The sequence below is a fragment of the Papio anubis genome, chromosome 5 (assembly GCF_008728515.1).
Source record: "Papio anubis isolate 15944 chromosome 5, Panubis1.0, whole genome shotgun sequence".
Classification (NCBI taxonomy): Eukaryota; Metazoa; Chordata; class Mammalia; order Primates; family Cercopithecidae; genus Papio; species Papio anubis.
The window spans coordinates 94,973,785-94,991,537 of NC_044980.1; the positions used below are offsets into that span (position 1 = coordinate 94,973,785).

The 17,753-nt window shown below is 35.7% G+C and overlaps 1 long non-coding RNA gene across 2 annotated transcripts; it reads right to left on the reverse strand.

The window, feature by feature from the left end:
* Nucleotides 1-869: 869 nt before the first annotated feature.
* Nucleotides 870-7,571, reverse strand: LOC103885282. 2 transcript variants are annotated; one of them, XR_002522671.2, is made up of 4 exons: nt 6,985-7,571; nt 5,207-5,286; nt 2,129-2,313; nt 870-1,941 (listed from the first exon to the last, which is right to left on the reverse strand). It is a non-coding gene; the product is annotated as an uncharacterized LOC103885282 (long non-coding RNA). The 2 variants fall into 2 exon arrangements; XR_002522670.2 differs by having other exon boundaries at nt 870-2,313.
* Nucleotides 7,572-17,753: the final 10,182 nt, after the last annotated feature.

The window sequence follows — 17,753 nt, forward strand, 5'->3', positions numbered from 1 at the left end:
AACATTGCATCCTAGTGTCTCAGTTTGAGACTACTTTGCAATCTAAGACCCGTAACTGTCTCCCTAGGCACTCTAAGGAGAGAATGCAAGGGATAGAAAGCAAGTGGAAGTTCCCAAGAAGCTGCCACTGTGAAGAGAATGAGCAACCACAGGATGAAAAGGCTCAAAGACCTCCAGCTTATTTGGTAGAGCGTCTCTGGAAGTGAACTCTCCAAAAACACAGCTAAACCACTATGCACGCATTATATTTATTTCCAAAACCCTATTCATCATGGAAGATTTTTACTGAGTGATAACCTCAAAGTAAAAACTAATTATTGCCACTCTTCAACTGACCTCAGCTATCATCAAATGGTGGGAAACAGTTACATGGTTTATTAGGTTTAAAGTGCCATTTTCCGTTTACCTTGAATCCCCAAATTTCTTTTAATTTTAAAAATGTTGTGTTGTCTTACTTGGTCTCCCATTGACTCTGGATTTGTAAATTTTTGTAAATAACACACATATGTATCTCCAACTCATTAAATTATTTCTACTCTTTGTATTTATTGTCTACTCTTAAGAGGTTTGTATCAAAACCATACTTAGTGGAACATCAGTGTGCTTATATTTGTGAATGCTCACTTTAGAAGTTTGATCTTGGCCAGGTGCAGTGGCTCACACCTATAATACCAGCATTTCGGGAGGCCCAGGCAGGCAGATTACTTGAAGTCAGGAGTTCGAGACCAGCCTGGCCAACACAGTGAAACCCCATATCTACTAAAAATACAAAAATTAGCTGGGCATGGTGGCTGATGCCTGTAATCCCAGCTACTTAGGAGGCTGAGGCAGGACAGTCACTTGAACCCAGGAGGCAAAGGTTGCAGTGAGCCAAGAAGATTGCGCCACTGTACTCCAGTCTGGATGACAGAGCGAGACTCTGACTCAAAATAAATAAATAAAGAAGAAGAAGAAGTTAGAAGTTAGAGCTGTCACTCCACCCCACATATCTACCTACAGTTTGATCACTATGGTAATTGCCTGCCAGTGGTCAACAGGTCACTAGAAGTATTTAGAAATAAAATTTAAAAATTGACCTGCTCTTGAAGTAGAAGAAAACGATGAAATCATTTTAATAGAAATAGAGATTCTACTCATCTCAAATATCAATCCTCTGAAGAACCATTAGTTTTAGGAAATTCTTATAAAGCTAAAGAATATTACAAGAATTTCTGGCTTAAGAAAATTAAAAATAAACTTTTAACATTTGGGAAAGTTGAAACACTTCAGTCTTAACTGACATCTTTATTTAGGTGCAGTCGTTTGTCAAAGAAACAAGCTCTGGAGAGTGAGACCACTGGGTCTTGGAATATTTATATTACTAAATTTACAAAATCTTGAGTTCAACTTAAGATTTCTGAATATGTCTACTAGTGTGTGTCAGAGGCCCCATCTTGAGCCCACCTTGTGTTGTTTGCTGAGAACCAAAGTTGACCACACATGTCTGACATCTGCAGAAGAAAATAAACAAGCAGATACTTTTGTAGCTTCAGCTGATCTTTATGAGAAGTAGATGCACAGAGTCTTAGCCTATTCCAGACTGGAATCTGAGCCAAGTGGTGAATATGGCTGAGGGCAAATAAAATTTATGGCATATTAGCCTTGGTGCTAGTCTTTGCAGATAATCAACATTCTCTCCAGTTCTACTAAATACTCGGCATTGGACTGTAGCACTCACCACTCTGAATCTCAGTTTTTCAAGTGTCAGAATCTGGGTTCTGACACTGATCCTGCCGTTGTTGCAGTGGGCATTAGCAGTACTGACAGACACATGCCCAAAGTTTTATAGCCAACAGCTGCAGAGAGGGTCGGAGACGCAGAGAAAGAATATGGCAGATGTCCACAAGGTAACCAAAGAGAGAAAAACATTTTGCATCTTCTTTCTGCCCTTTCTTTATCTTCCTGTGGATTGGCAGTGAGCAGCATAATCAAGAGCAAGCCTTCTAACATACAGCATCAGCCTTTAGCCAAGCCCAAGTCTAATAAGGTCATTTTCCTGGCCTGATATTTTACCTTTTTACAGAACCATAAACTCTCCCCTCCCAATGCCTCAAAAATGAGTGCAGCAGTGTGACTGCAGGTTACTCACCTGGAGCCTTTACCAAGAGTCAGTACTGCAGAGCAAAACCAGCCGTGGTGTTCTAATCCTCCTCCTGCATCAGTATGATTGCAAACGTCATTCATTCTTCAGGAATTTTAGCATTGGTGATATGTATTAATTTGAAAGCATGCAGCTTAATTTTGTGATAATCAGTTGAGTTCACAGCACAGGCTCTGAAAAATTATGCATTTAGTTTGACAGTGCAATTGATACAGAAATTATAATTGGTTAATGAATATAGAACACTTGAATACTATTTTGCAGATTACTTTCATGGGTTTTCTTCAGTTAATTTTATTATAATCACATAGTCTTTTCATTTTTAACTGCCAAAATAGAAAAGATACGGACAGTAAATTCAATAAACCTTAGAACGGAAGCGTATATATCTAGAGTTGCCCTGACAACACTGAGCAAGATGCTGCTGGTGTTCTCACTCCATTTAAGGCCTTGTTGCTGGCTACCTTGTTACCAACACTCTTCAATCCATAAGCTTGAAAATGGCATGTTGTTGAACTGAATTGCTTTTTAACTACCAAATCTGAGACTCTTCAGGATACAAAATCAATGTGCAAAATCAATACCATTCCTATATACAAACAACAGTTAAACTGAGAGACAAATCAGGAATGTACTCCCATTCACAATTACCACAGAAAGAATAAAATACCTAGCAACACAGCTAACTACGGAAGTGAAAGATCTCTACAGGGAGAACTACAAAACACTGCAAGCAATCAGATGACACAAACAAATGGAAAAACCTTCCATGCTCAAGGATAGGAAGAATTGATAACATTAAAATGACCACACTGCCCAAGCAATTTATAGATTTGATGCTGTTCCCATTAAACTACCATTAGCATTCTTCACAATAGACAAAACTATTTGAAAATTCGTATGGAACCAAAAAACACCTCAAATAGCCAAGGCAATCCTAAGCCAAAAGAACAAAACTGGAGACATCACACTACCCAACTTCAAACTATACTACAGAGCTACAGTAACCAAAACAGCATGATATTAGTACAAAAACAGACACATAGACCAATGGAACATAATAAAGAACCCTGAAATAAGACCGCACACCTACAACTATCTGATCTTCAACAAACCTGACCAAAACAAGCAATGGGGAAACGATTCCCTGTTCAATAAATGGTGCTGGGATAACTAACCAACTGCAGAAGATTAAAACTGTACCTCTTCTTTGCACCATATACAAAAATTAACTCAAGATGGATTAAAGACTTAAATGCAAAACCCAAAACTATGAAAACCCTGGAAGAAAACCTAGGTAATACCATTCAGGACATAGGCATGGGCAAAGAGTTCCATGATGAAGATGCCAAAAGCAATTGCAACAAAAGCAAAAATTGACAAATGGGATCTAAACTAAAGAGCTTCTACACTGCAAAAGAAGCTATCGGTAGAGTATGAAAAAATAGTCAACATCACTGATTAGAGAAATGCAAATCAAAACCACGATGAGATACCAGCTCACACCAGTCAGAACTGGATTTTTAAAAAGTCAAAAAATAACAGATGCTGGCAAGATTGTGGAAAAGAAAAAAAACGAATGCTTATACACTGTTGGTGGGAGTGTATATTAGTTCCATCTTTGTGGAAGACAGTGTGGTAATTCCTCAAAGACTCAAAGACAGAAATACCATTCAACCCAGCAATCCCATTACTAAGTATATACCCAAAGGAATATGCATCATTCTATTATAAAGACACATGTACACATATGTTCATTGCAGTACTATTGACAATAGCAAAGACATGGAATCAACCTAAATGCCCATCAAAGATAGACTGTATTTTTAAAATGTGGTAGATATACACCATGAAATACTATGCAGCCATAAAAAAGAATGAGATCACATCCTGTGCAGGAACATGGATGGAACTGGAGGCCATTATCCTTAGCAACTAACACAGGAACAGAAAACCAAATATCACATGTTCTCACTAATAAATGGGAGCTAAATGATGAGAACCTATGGACTCACAGAGGGAAACAACACACACTGGGGACTTTAGAGAGTGGAGGGTGGAAGGAGGAGGGGGATCAGGAAAAATAACTAAAGAGTATTAGCCTTCATGCCTGGGTGATGAAATAATCTGTACAACAAACCCCCAAGTCACAAATTTACCTGTATAATAAACCTGCACATGTTCCCCTGAACTTTAAATAAAACTTAAAAAGTAAAGAAGTAAAAACAAAAATAAAAATCTGAGATTCCTTAACAATTAATTAAAAAAATTTGGACCACATACTGTCATTGCTATAATAATTATATTGTTTGATTTCAGCTTTCCAATTTAATATTTTCTACTTCCATTTTCCTTTGACACTTAAAAACATTTGTCCTCAATGTATACACTACAACATGTTTATGCTTGCTTTTTTTCATTATTTTAAAAACAAACATCCTGGATATTTTTACTATTAACCATTCTAAAATATAATTTTTAAATAGCCTTAATAAATATCCTAGAATTCTATTTTAAAACACATAATTAACAAATATCCTTTTTCTGATTCAGAAAAATATGACTTTTAATTTGCTTTTATTGAAGGTTACTATGAAAAATTAAACTTTATAGTCACATATTACAACAGGGAGACATCTTAAAAATTCTATGTTGAATTCAGGGAACTGAATTTGAGACTGCATGATTTGTCTTATTATTGATCTTTATCCTTAGAAAATAATTCCATTGCAATAAAAATAAAACATGAGTATTATTATTGTAAAGAACTCCACCTTGCCTTTTTTATTGTGTTTACCATAGTTCTTGACACAGAAGTTCATTTATTTTGTCATAATATTAAACATAGATCCACTGCTTCATGTTGATTCTCCATTTATATTCTATTTCTCTTTCACAACAATGATTGCCATGTTCCTTTTACTGTTCTATTTCTATCTTGATTAGACAGCTGTTGCTAAATTATCTTAATTCTCATATTCATCATATATGAAGGAAATCAAAAGTGCTTTGAACTCTATTTTAAGCTGTTTATACCATTTTTAGTCTTATGGTTTAGATGCCTACCTTTTCCAGAAGTACAAATAATCTTCATCTCCCTCAGAATCATTGTTCTAAAAAATATCATTGTAGGACTTCCCCTTCAGCTATGGAGAATTAAATTGTGTGAGACATACTTTCCCAATGAGAAGAAAACAGAAAATATTGATAAAATATTTTCTAAATCTCTTTGGTACCATTAAGGGCTTACAAAGACAGGTTAAAGTTTTCAGATCCTTGTAGCAAACCAATTTCAAAAACGGCCTCAGGTCCCTACACTTTTTTTCAACCCACTGCCTTTGCAGTGTGACTTTGTAGATCATATGATCAAAAGATAGACTCTCTTCTGATATCTCTTGTATATAGGCTGTATTTGTGACTTGGAAAGTTTTTAAGTTTTCTGATTTCTCTCTTGGTTCCTTCTACTGCTATGTGTACATGTTCTGTAAATGAGACATACATGTAAGATGACATACTAATAGCTAAAGTGCTCAGGCTTACAGCCAACCAACCTTTAGAAGTGGAACTTTCTCGTTGATTGGTAGCTGATTTAAGACAATTGAGAAAATCTAGTTGAAACAAAAGTTATCAGCAGAGCCTGCCTAAATTGCAAAACTACACAATCATAGTTCAATAAATGTTTGTTATTGTAAGTTGCTAATTTGTGAAGTGGTTTATTACATAGCATTTGCTGACTGGTATAATCCTGGAAGAAAGAAAAGTATAAAAAGTGAGTTCTAGTGAAACTATCCTTCAAGAATAGAGGATATAAAGACATTCTCAGACAAAGAAAAATTTAAAAACTCTGTCACTAGAAGACCTAACATTAAAGAATGGCTATAAGAAGTTTTACAAACAGAAAGTAAATGATAAAAGAATCTTAGAACACAAAGAGATAAATAGCAATAGAAAAAGCAGAAATATAGGTACATACAATAGCCTTTTCTTCTCCCCACCAGTTTTCCAAACTATATGCAAAAACTGAAACAAAAATGTTTAACACTAACTGATACTCAAGACAATAGCATGGAGAGTAAAGTTCCTAAATGAAAGTAAGTTTTCCATACTTCACTTGAAATGTTAAAACATTGATGTCAGAGGACTGATGAGTCGCATATGTATATTGTAATACTTAGAGAAATCACTATAAAAACTATTCAAACAGGCCAGGCACGGTGGCTCACGCCCATAATCCCAGCACTTTGGGAGGCTGAGACAGGCGGATCAGCAGAAGTCAGGAGTTCGAGACCAGCCTGGTCAACATGGTGAAACCATATCTCTACTAAAAATACAAAAACTAGCCAGGCGTGGTGGTGGATGCCTGCAGTCCCAGTATTTGGGAGACTGAGACAGGAGAATCTCTTGAACCTGGGAGGCAAGTGAGCCAAGATCATGCCATTGCATTCCATCCTGGCAGCCTGGGTGACAGAGTGAGACTCTGTCCCTCAAAAAATAAAAAAAATAAAAAACTATACAAACTATATACTCAAAAAAGTATTAAATAAATTAAGGTCTAATCTTTAAAAATGTTCAATTAACCAACAAGAAGTTATAAAAAGAGTAACGAAAAGTGAGAAACAGAGGGAACGAAAAGATATCGTATAATAAAATGACAAACTTAAACCCTAAGATATCAATAATTACCTTAACTAAAATAATCTAAATACACTAATTAAAAGGCAGAGATTGGCAGACTGAATTTAAAAATAAAAAGAACACTGACAAATAACATTAAGGGAATATCACAGTAGTAAGATGCCTTTATATTATATACCTTTAATATAACATGATAAAAATGACACTACCTTTGTCATATTCCTCCCCAAAATCCACGACCATAGTCTTATCATGAGAAAAACAACAGACAAAAGTCAGCTGAGAGACATTCTTCAAAACTTCTGACCAATAATCCTCCAAACTGTCAAGGCCATCAAAAATGAAATTCTGAGACACTGTCAAAATCCAGAGGATCCCGCAGAAACATAGCTACTTGATAGGACCCTGGAACAGAAAAAGGACATTATAGAAAAACTAATGACGTTTGAATAAAAGGTGGATTTAAGTGAATAATAGTGTATCAGTTTTGACAAACATATAATAATATAGTTAACATAAATGCTAATAAGGAAAACTGGGTTCAGGGTATCTAAGAAAACTTATCTTGCAAAAACTTGCATGCAAAAATTCTGTAAATCAAAAACTTCTCTAATTCAAAAATTGTTTTTTAAAGATTAAATAATAAAATTATTATCCTAATCTAGTTGAAATACCTGTCTTATACTCTTCTTTCTTAAAATCCTGAATCTGGTCTCAAAAAAACAATCCTGAATCTGATTATTTTACATCAGCTCTAAACCAAGGAGTGACAATAAAACAATCCAATTTGTGCATTTGGAAAAAAAAAAAAAAAAACAGAGGTACTACTTAATCCATCAAAATTATCAAAAATAGGCAGGGTGCAGTGGCTCACGCCTGTAATCTCAGCACTTTGGGAGGCCAAGGTGGTTGGATCACTGAAGTCAGGAGTTCAAGACCAGCCTGGCCAACATGGTAAAACCCCGTCTCTATGAAAAATATAAAAAGTAGCTGGGCATGATGGCATGAACCTGTAATCCCCACTACTCAGGAGGCTGAGGCAGGAGAATCTCTTGAACCTGGGAGGCGAAGGCTGCAGTGAGCCGAGATTGTCACACTGCACTCCAGCCTGGGTTACAGAGCAAGACTCCACATCAAAAACAGAAATAAATCTATTGAAACAAGAGGAACACAATATTACGCATAATAGAGTTGGCAAAACATACATTTTAGTCCAAAATGGACTGCATATACAAAGGTAATTCCCTAAGATTATAACGGATCTGAAAAATTCCTAGTGCCTAGAGACATCTTGATAATCCTGACCCTGTGTAGGCCTAGGGTAATATGTGACTTTGTGTCTTAGTTTTAACAAAAATGTTTAAAGAGTAAAAAATAAAAAACTCTTTTAAATAGACATAAACTTACATAATAAAGATTAAATAAAGAAAATATTTTTGTACAGATGTATAATGTGTTTGTGTTTGAAGCAAGTCTTATTACAAAAGAGTCAAAAAATTTTAAAAATCACTTGAGCTCAGGAGTTCAAGAGCAGTCTAGGCAAAAAAGTGAGATTCTCATCTCTACAAAAAATTATCTGGGTATGGTGGCACACACCTGTAGTCCTAGCCACTCAGGAGACTGAGCTGGGATGATCCCTTGAGCCCAGGAGATCGAGGTTTGTAGTGATCTGTGATTATACCACTGTACTCCAACTTGGGCAACACAGCCAGATGCTGTCTCAAAATAAATAAATATGTAAGTTGAAAAAATAAAAAAGTTTGTAAAGTAAAAATGTTATAGTAAGCTAAGGTTAATTTATTATTGAAGAAAGAAAAATTAATTTATAAATGTACTGTACACTAAATGTACAGCATTTCTAAATTCTATAGTAGCATCCTGGGGCTTCACAGTCACTCATCACTCACTTCCTGGCTCACCCAGAGCAACTTCCAGTCTTGCAAGCTTCATTCTTTTTAAGTGTCCAATATAGGTGTACCAATTTTTATCTTGTATACCATATGTTAATTGTATCTTTTCTATGTTTCTATGTTATATGTTTAGACACACAAATACTTATTAGTGTGTTACAATTGCCTCTAGCATTCAGCATAGTAACATGCTGTACAAGATTGCAGCCTAGGAGCAATACCACAAATTGTATTGCCCACTACACACCTATGTTATATGATATATCCTAAACTATATAATATATGTGGTTTGTGTAGGTATACTCTGTGGTGTTCAGACAATCAGGAGATCACCTGATTGATCTGATCTGATCTGATTGATTTCTCAGAATATATCCCCATCATTAAGCAAAACATGACTATATGTATGTTAACATACTATATATTATATACATAATATATATTATTATATATTAATTGATATACACTATTATGTAGTGTATATTGCTAATAATAAGAGTATATGATATTTCTGAAAGAAATGAAGGAAGGTCTAGATAAGAATAAGTGGAGGTATATACCATATTCATGGATTAGAAGGCTCAATATTACAAAAGTATCTTCTTAATTCAGCAAACCCAATCAAAATCCCAATAGGATTTTTATAAAATTTGACAAATTGACTTCAAAACTCATAAAGATAAAAAAATATTGAAGATTGAGGAAATAAGTGAAGAACTTAATTTCTCAGGCACAGATATTTAGTTTTAAGATTAATAATTAAAACGTGATATTGGTGCAAGAATGAACAAATAGATGAATGAACAGAATTGACATGTTGATTTATTATTTAATTACAAATACCATAATGTAGAACATTAAATGTTTTTCAAAATAAATGTTATTGAGTTAATCATTTACCCAAAGAGAGGAAAAATGAATCTTAATTCATACCTCACATCATACACAAAATTTAATGCCAAGAGGATTGCTGACTTACATGTAAAAAATAAAAGGAATAAAGTTTCTGAAATATAAGAGGGTAATATTGTCACAATTTGACTAAGAAAAATATTTCTCAAGTGGAGCATAAAAAGCATAAAAAGAAAAAGATTATAAATTGAGATTGTACTGAAAATGAATTTATGTTGTATATTAAAAACTTATTGAAACAATAAGTGAGCAATCTATATATTTAGATAATATTTGCAATACAATTGCTTAAAATGTAAATACAAAAACAATCTCTACAATTCAGCAAAATGTCAATCTAACAGAAAAATAAAAACCAGACTTAAAAAGGTATTCTACAACATAGCATACGCATTGGTATATTCTAAAGGATATACCAATGATCAGTAAGCATTTTAAAAGGTATTCAAATTCATTATTTATCAGGACAATGCAAATTAAACAAAAGATACCATTATACTTCCACAAGTTTTGCTAAAATTTTTAAGACATTTTCAAATGTTGGCACAAATGAAATGCAACCATATTTGCACTCTCATCCACCACTGAAGGAGAGTAAATCGATAAAATTATTTTAGAAAACTGCCAATTTCTCATATTTATGAACATACTCATATTACATTCTAAGAAATTATTACCCAAAGTGTGTACTGAACAGAAATGGATAACTGTATGCCTAAAAAATATGTATAAGAATAATTATAGCAGCATTTTCTGTGATTTCCCCAACTTAACAAGTACAATGTCAATTTAAAAATTGTGTGATATTTATATGACAGAATATTGTATGAGCTGCAACTATATGAAATCATTGGATAAATGTGGCAACTATATTGTGAAGAAATAAGACACAGAAGAATGTCATGTTTTAATTCTTGAATATTCAAAACCTTGCAAAACTAACTCAGAGTGTTCAAAGATGAGATAGGTATTATCTTTGCAGTAACTTGACATGGATGGTGATTACATGAGTATATTTATTTTGTATACTTTCTTCCTAGTATACATGCTAATTCTTAATAATAAAAAATATTACATTTAAAATAATATTTCTAACTATATACTGTTTTTCCCAGAGAATGAAAACATCAGAAAAATGTATATATGAAGTTCATAGTAGCTTTATTATGGTCCAAACTAAAAACAACCTAGATATTCTATAATGAGGGGATGTTAAACAAAGTGTTGTACATTTATACCATGAAATGGTATTTAGTAATAAATTGAATAATTCCTGACATACACAACAACTTGGATAAATGTCAAGGCAATTACACCAAGTGAAAAAAGCCAATCCCAAAAGGTTACGTACCATATGAGTCCATTTATATAAGATTCTTGAAATGACAGAAAGTATAGAGATGAAGAAAAGATTAGTGATTGCAATTGCTATTGACTGGGGTGAGGATCAGGCTGTTAGAGGGAGGCAAGAAGTCAAGAACTGAGGTTTTGGAACCTCTGCCTAGATATCAAAATATGTATGGAAATGCCTGGATGTCCAGACAGAAGTTTGCTTCAGGGAGGGGGGCACTCATAGAGAACCTCTGCTAGGGCAGTGCAGAAGGGAAATGTAGAGTTGGAGCCCCCACACAGACGCCCTACTGGGGAACTACCTAGTGGAACTGTGAGTAGGGGGCCACCATCCTCCAGACCCTAGAATGGTAGATCCACCAACAGCTTGCCCCATTCACCTGGAAAAGCTACAGACACTCAATGCCAGACCATGAAAGCAGCTGGAGTGGGGAGGTTGTACCCTGCAAAGTCACAACGGTGGAGCTGCCCAATAGCAAGGAAACCCAACTCTTGCATCAGCATGACCTGAATCTGAGACCTGGAGTCAACGTAGTTCATTTTGGAGGTGTAAATTTGACTCCCCTGCTGGATTTCATACTTGGGTGGGGCCTGTAGCCCCTTTGTTTTGGCTAATTTCTCCCATTTGGAATGGTTATATTTATCCAATGCCTGTACTCCCATTGTATCTAGGAAGTAACTAACTTGCTTTTGATTTTATAGGCTCATAGGTGGAAGGGACTTGTCTCAGATGAAATGTTGGACTGTGGACTTTTGAGTTAATGCAGAAATGAGTTAAGTTTTGGGGGGACTGTTGAGAGGCATGATTGGTTTTGAAATGTGAGGACAGGAAATTTGGGAGAAGCTTGGAGGGAATGATGTGGTTTGCTGTGCCCCACCCAAATCTCAACTTGAATTGTATCTTCCAGTATTCCTACATGATGTAGAAGGGACCCAGGGGAAGGTAACTGAATCATGGGGGCCAGTCTTCCCTGTGCTATTCTCATGATAGCGCATAAGTCTCACGAGATGGGTTTATCAGGGGTTTTTGTTTTCACTTCCTCCTCATTTCCTTTTGCTGCCACTATGTAGGAAGTGCCTTTTGCTTCCTGCCATGATTCTGAGGCCTCCCCGGCCCTGTGGAATTGTAAATCCAATTAAACCTCTTTTTGTTCCCAGTTTCAGGTATGTCTTTATCAGCAATGTGAAAATGGACTAATAAAAAAGGTGATGGTGGATACTTAAATCTGTGCATGTGATAAACTTGCATATAATTAAATACATGCAGAAATACAAACTCAAATGAGGAAATTAACAAAATTGGGGAAATCTTAGTAAGATCGGTAGAGTGTATCAAGGTTAATATCCTGATTGTGATGTTACAGTATAGTTTTACTAGATGTTAGCATCTGGAAAATCAGACAAAAGATATAAAGGATCACCGAATACCTTTATATATTTTTTTGCAATACCACATGAATCTACATTTACCATAAAATAAAAAATTAATTAAAATAATGCATTAAGGCCGGGCGCGGTGGCTCAAGCCTGTAATCCCAGCACTTTGGGAGGCCGAGACGGGCGGATCACGAGGTCAGGAGATCGAGACCATCCTGGCTGACACGGTGAAACCCCGTCTCTACTAAAAAAAGACAGAAAACTAGCCGGGCGAGGTGGCGGGCGCCTGTAGTCCCAGCTGCTCGGGAGGCTGAGGCAGGAGAATGGCGTGAACCCGGGAGGCGGAGCTTGCAGTGAGCTGAGATCTGGCCACTGCACTCCAGCCTGGGCGGCAGAGCGAGACTCTGCCTCAAAAAAAAACAACAACAACAAAAAAATGCATTAGTGTCTGTTAGAATTCAATGCACAATAAATATGTTTTTAGATAGAAAGAAACTGAAGGAATATTCCTCCTAAAATAAATACTGAATACTAGTCTCATTTGATCCAGCAATACCACTACTGTGTTATCTACCTCCCCCCCAAAATATTATTATACCAAAAAGCTACCAGCATGCATGTTTCTTGCAGCCTATTCATAATAACAAAGATATGGAATAAACGGATGGTTGGATAAAGAAGATGTGGTGTGTGCTTGTGTGTGTGTATGTTTGTGTGTGTGTAGAGAAGAGTGTGTGCATGTGTGTGTGTGTGTGTAAAGAGAGAAAGTATGTGTTCGTGTGTGTTTGTATGTGTATGCACACTCAGCCATAAAAAAAGAATAAAATCACATCTTTTGTGGCAACATGGATAGAAATAGAGGCCATTATCTTAAGTGAAATAACTCAGAATGTCAAAACATCACATTTCACTCATAAGTGAGAGTTAAATAACGTGCACACATGGACATAAATGGTGAAGAAATAGTGAAGAAGCAGAAATGTAGGTGGGTGGGAGATGAGGAATTACTTAATGGGTACAATGAATGCTGTTTGGAAGATGACTACACTAAAAGCCCTGAGTAGAATTAAGATATAATAAATAAAAACATAAAACATTGATGAATCATAAAACTCAATATTGTAAAGATATCATTTTTTTCTTAATTGATTTGTAGATTTAATGTCATTCCAATCAAAACCTAAGCAGGTCTTTTTATGTACATGCTGATTCTAAAATGTCTATGAAAAGGCAAAAAAGCAGATATGCCTCAGGCTGTCTTAAATAAGAACAGTAAATTTGTAGGACTACAGCAGTTAAGAGAATATGGTACTGGTATAAATAGCACAATAGAACAGAATATGCTGTGAGAACCACACATCAAACCTGATTTACAGCAAAGTTGGCATGCAGTAGGAAACAGCTATATTTCTAATCACTTTTTTTATGATTTATTGGCTATCTATTTAAATATAAATTCATTGCTATCTCAAAACACACACACAGGAATCAGTGTTGTATATTTTAATCTTGATGGTGATTACTTGGGTGTGTTAACTTTGGGCAAAAGTCATACTTCACACTCATTTGTGCATTTTTCTTTTTGTGTATTATATGTCAGATTATGTTATGTAAATATGTACAATTTTACATATTTATGTAGTAAATAGTATGTATTTATGTAGTAACTATTTAGCATTAAATATTAGAATACACTAAGAAGGGTACTATAGAAAATATCCTTGCAGATTTATTTTATACATTGATGACACTAATGTCCTGTCTATAATATAACCATTCCTTTTCTTCTGAACTTTTATACAACCCACCTACATTAGTCTGTTAGGGCTACCATAAGAAATACTACATATTGGGTGGCTTAAGCAACAGGAATTAATTTTTCACAGTTCTGCAGATTAGAAATTCAAGACCAAGATGCCACCAAGTTTGATTTCTTTTGAGGTCTCTCTCATTGGCTTGCAAATGGCCATCTCATTACAGTGTTCTCATCAGGACTTTTCTCCGTCTCTTACATCCCTGGTGTCTCTCTGTCTTCTGATGAGGACACCAGTCATATTGAATTAGAGCTCCATCCATATGACATTATTTAACCTAAATTGTCTTTTAAAAGATAATTTAGGTTATCTTTTAATATAGTCACATTGGTGATTAGGGCTTCTACATGTGAATTTTAGTTTGGGAAGATGGAGGGCATAGTTCAGTCCTTAGCTGTACCAATTCTGATTTTAGGACCAGCCGTGTGACTTGCTTTGCCAAATTGGATATGAGAAAACACAATGCAGAGCCATGAGCCTTGATTCAGCTATAAAAATACAACAGTGAGGAAATAGCAAGCCATTAATCTATCTAAAAATATAATGAGAAGTTTCAGTAATAAAAGCAGAAAAAAAAAGTCGCATAATATGGCCCTATAGACTGGAAAAAAAAAATTAGATATAAAGAGAAAGAACATAAGGTGACTCACATATCCTTATGCCCTCCTTTGGCTTTCACCAAGATTAGGATCAGGGATAGTATATTGGATAGCTTGAAAGGAATGTCAAGGACAGAGGGGTTAGGCAATCGTATTATCTGGAAAGAAGTAACTTTGTAGGCTGACCCACACCATATTGTAGACAGTCATGTTAAGGTAAGGCCGGGCGCGGTGGCTCACGCCTGTAATCCCAGCACTTTCGGAGGCCGAGGCGGGCAGATCACGAGATCAGGAGATCGAGACCATCCTGGCTAACACGGTGAAACCCCGTCTCTAACAAAAATACAAAAAATTAGCCGGGTGTGGTGGCGGGAGCCTGTAGTCCCAGCTACTCCGGAGGCTGAGGCAGGAGAATGGCGTGAACCCGGGAGGCGGAGCTTGCAGTGAGTCAAGATCGCGCCATTGCACTCCACACTGGGCAACAGAGTCAGACTACGTCTCAAAAAAAAAAAAAAAAAAAAGATAAGGTAAACCACATCAAGTCAATGAAGTTGGATTAAGTATACACCACATGCTTAGATCTACACTAGACGTTTTTAAGAGCACATGCAAGATAACGTTTTCTCCCTGCTTTCAATGAATGCACCATTATTTTTGAAGAAAGAAGACTACACTCATCAGACAACAGTACTGCAATAGTGGATACAGATGGTCAGATTTAAGAGTCATCTAATTAGTCATAGAGAAACAGTAACTGTTTTGCTGCAAAGTGTTGTGATGAAAACTTTAAGATTAAGTTTGATATTCAAAAAAGAATTCCTTGCCAAAAATCTCATTGCAATATGTTTTAGAGTATATTTGTACACAAATATTTCATGTCACTTTAGATCAATAAAGCCAAATGCCACCAAGATTTCCAGCCTCCCTCCTATGAGACAACATGTTTATATTTATGGAAACTGAGTTCACATTAACCACCAAATAAATATGTGTCTACTAGCTTAAGAAAATTATTCACAAATAGACATGAGGCCAATTACGTGATATACTTGGGTTTTTTTATTTTATTTTATTTTATCATTGATTTGAGAGGAATAACTGGTTTAGATCTTATCATGTTTCTCCATGGCCTTAGTCAAAGAATTCAGATATGCAGACCAATTCTCCCTCTTTATGCGTGGTTTCAAAACACAGTATAAAATGTACTCGGTGCTTTGCTCTTCATGGCTAAGAGATGTATGGAGTGTGCTGAAGGGGTTGAGTTCAGGGCACATTTTACTCACATTATAAAACACTTATAAGATAATAACAATTTTCAATTATATCCAGTCAGGCAGCAAGACTCAAAAGAGATTTTAGCAAAATATCCTTCCTAGTCTTCCAAATAAGCAGTGCTTTTTCATCTAGAGGCATGTTTTTCAAAGTGTAGTTGCAATTTTCCATGGACATGTAAGTTTTTCTTAAAGCACAGAGCTCTGAAGCAGGACTGTATACTCAATTTGTTGATAATTCATGTTCTTTCTTTCCCCATCTTTTTTTCTTTTCTTTTTTTATTTTCTTTTTCTTTTTTTTTTTTTTTTTAATGACAGAGTTGCCCTGTCATCCAGGCTAGAGTGCAATGGTGCAATCTTCTTGGCTCACTGCAACCTCTGCCTCCCGAGTTCAAGGGATTCTCCTGTCTCAGCCTCCCGAGTAGCTGGAATTACAGGCACAGGCTACCATGCCTGGTTAATTTTTGTATTTTTAATAGAGACGGGGTTTCGCCATGTTGGCCAGGCTGGTTTCGAACTCCTGACCTCAGATGATCCTCCCACTTTAGCCTCCCAAAGTGCTAGGATTACAGGCGTGAGCCACCATGCCTGACCCACTTTTTTCTTTACTACCATAAGGATCCTTGTTCAATCATCCGCCATCCTCCACCATTGTTTTGCTTTCTCTAGTTTCTCCATCTCTCTCCTTCATTTACTGGTGTTGCTTTACTGTCTTTTCTCTCTCCTCCCCTTCTCCTTGTCCTTTTCTCTTCTTCCTGCTCTTCTTCACACACAGCCACAAGAACTTTTGTCTTCTGCTCTCTCTAGAGCCAGATGTTAAGAAGTGTGATCCCCCCATACAGTGTGATCTGAGAGACAAATGGAAGTTACTCATGAGCAAATAATGACACCCCTGCAGTGGCAGCAGTTCTTATTGTCCAGATGATCTGTGGATAGATGATCAAGGCTGGGCCAATAATAGCACCCTACTCATATTTGCTAAGTTTGGGGCAAGAGACATGAATCAGGCAAAATAGAATCTTATCCTGGTGAATTTTCTGTTGATGCTGAATTTTTCCTTTCAGAGGGAAGGAAAAAGAACTTCCCTCTGGATAGAAACTAAAAGAACATGACTTCAGGGATGCTCAGGGCCAGGCTCTTTATCAAGGAAAGAAGTCTGAAGGAATGAAGGTGGCACCCTGAGAGAAAAAGTGAGGAGTTGCAAAGGAGGATCCACATTGCATAATTTCCTAATTTTAATCTATAAACACAACAAGCTTTTTTGTTTTTTATATCTATTTGTTCAAGTCTTCTTCATATTTTTCGAATAAATATTTTATTTACTTTTAATTATTTTGCTAGGTTTATTACAGTTCAAACTGTTTCAGTTATTTGCAATTGAATAAGTTCTAATTAATATAACTATTTTATACAATCCTATTGCTTGCCAAGACTTTCTGACATTACAAATTCCACTTTTAAGTTGTAAGGAAATTATAAGGAAATGTTCACACACATTCTGGTACAGATGTAATAAGACACTACATTTATGGAGAATGATTTGTTGATATTGACCAGAATATAAAATGAACCAAATCATTGGCCTCACAATTCCACTTTTAATAATTCAATCTAAAAATATACTCACTCTGTGATAGAATTTATATATGTGAGTATATATACTTCAGTATTTCTTTTTGTTTGTTTGCTTTTCTTTTTTTATTATACTTTAAGTTCTGGGGTACATGTACAGAATGGGGACTTTT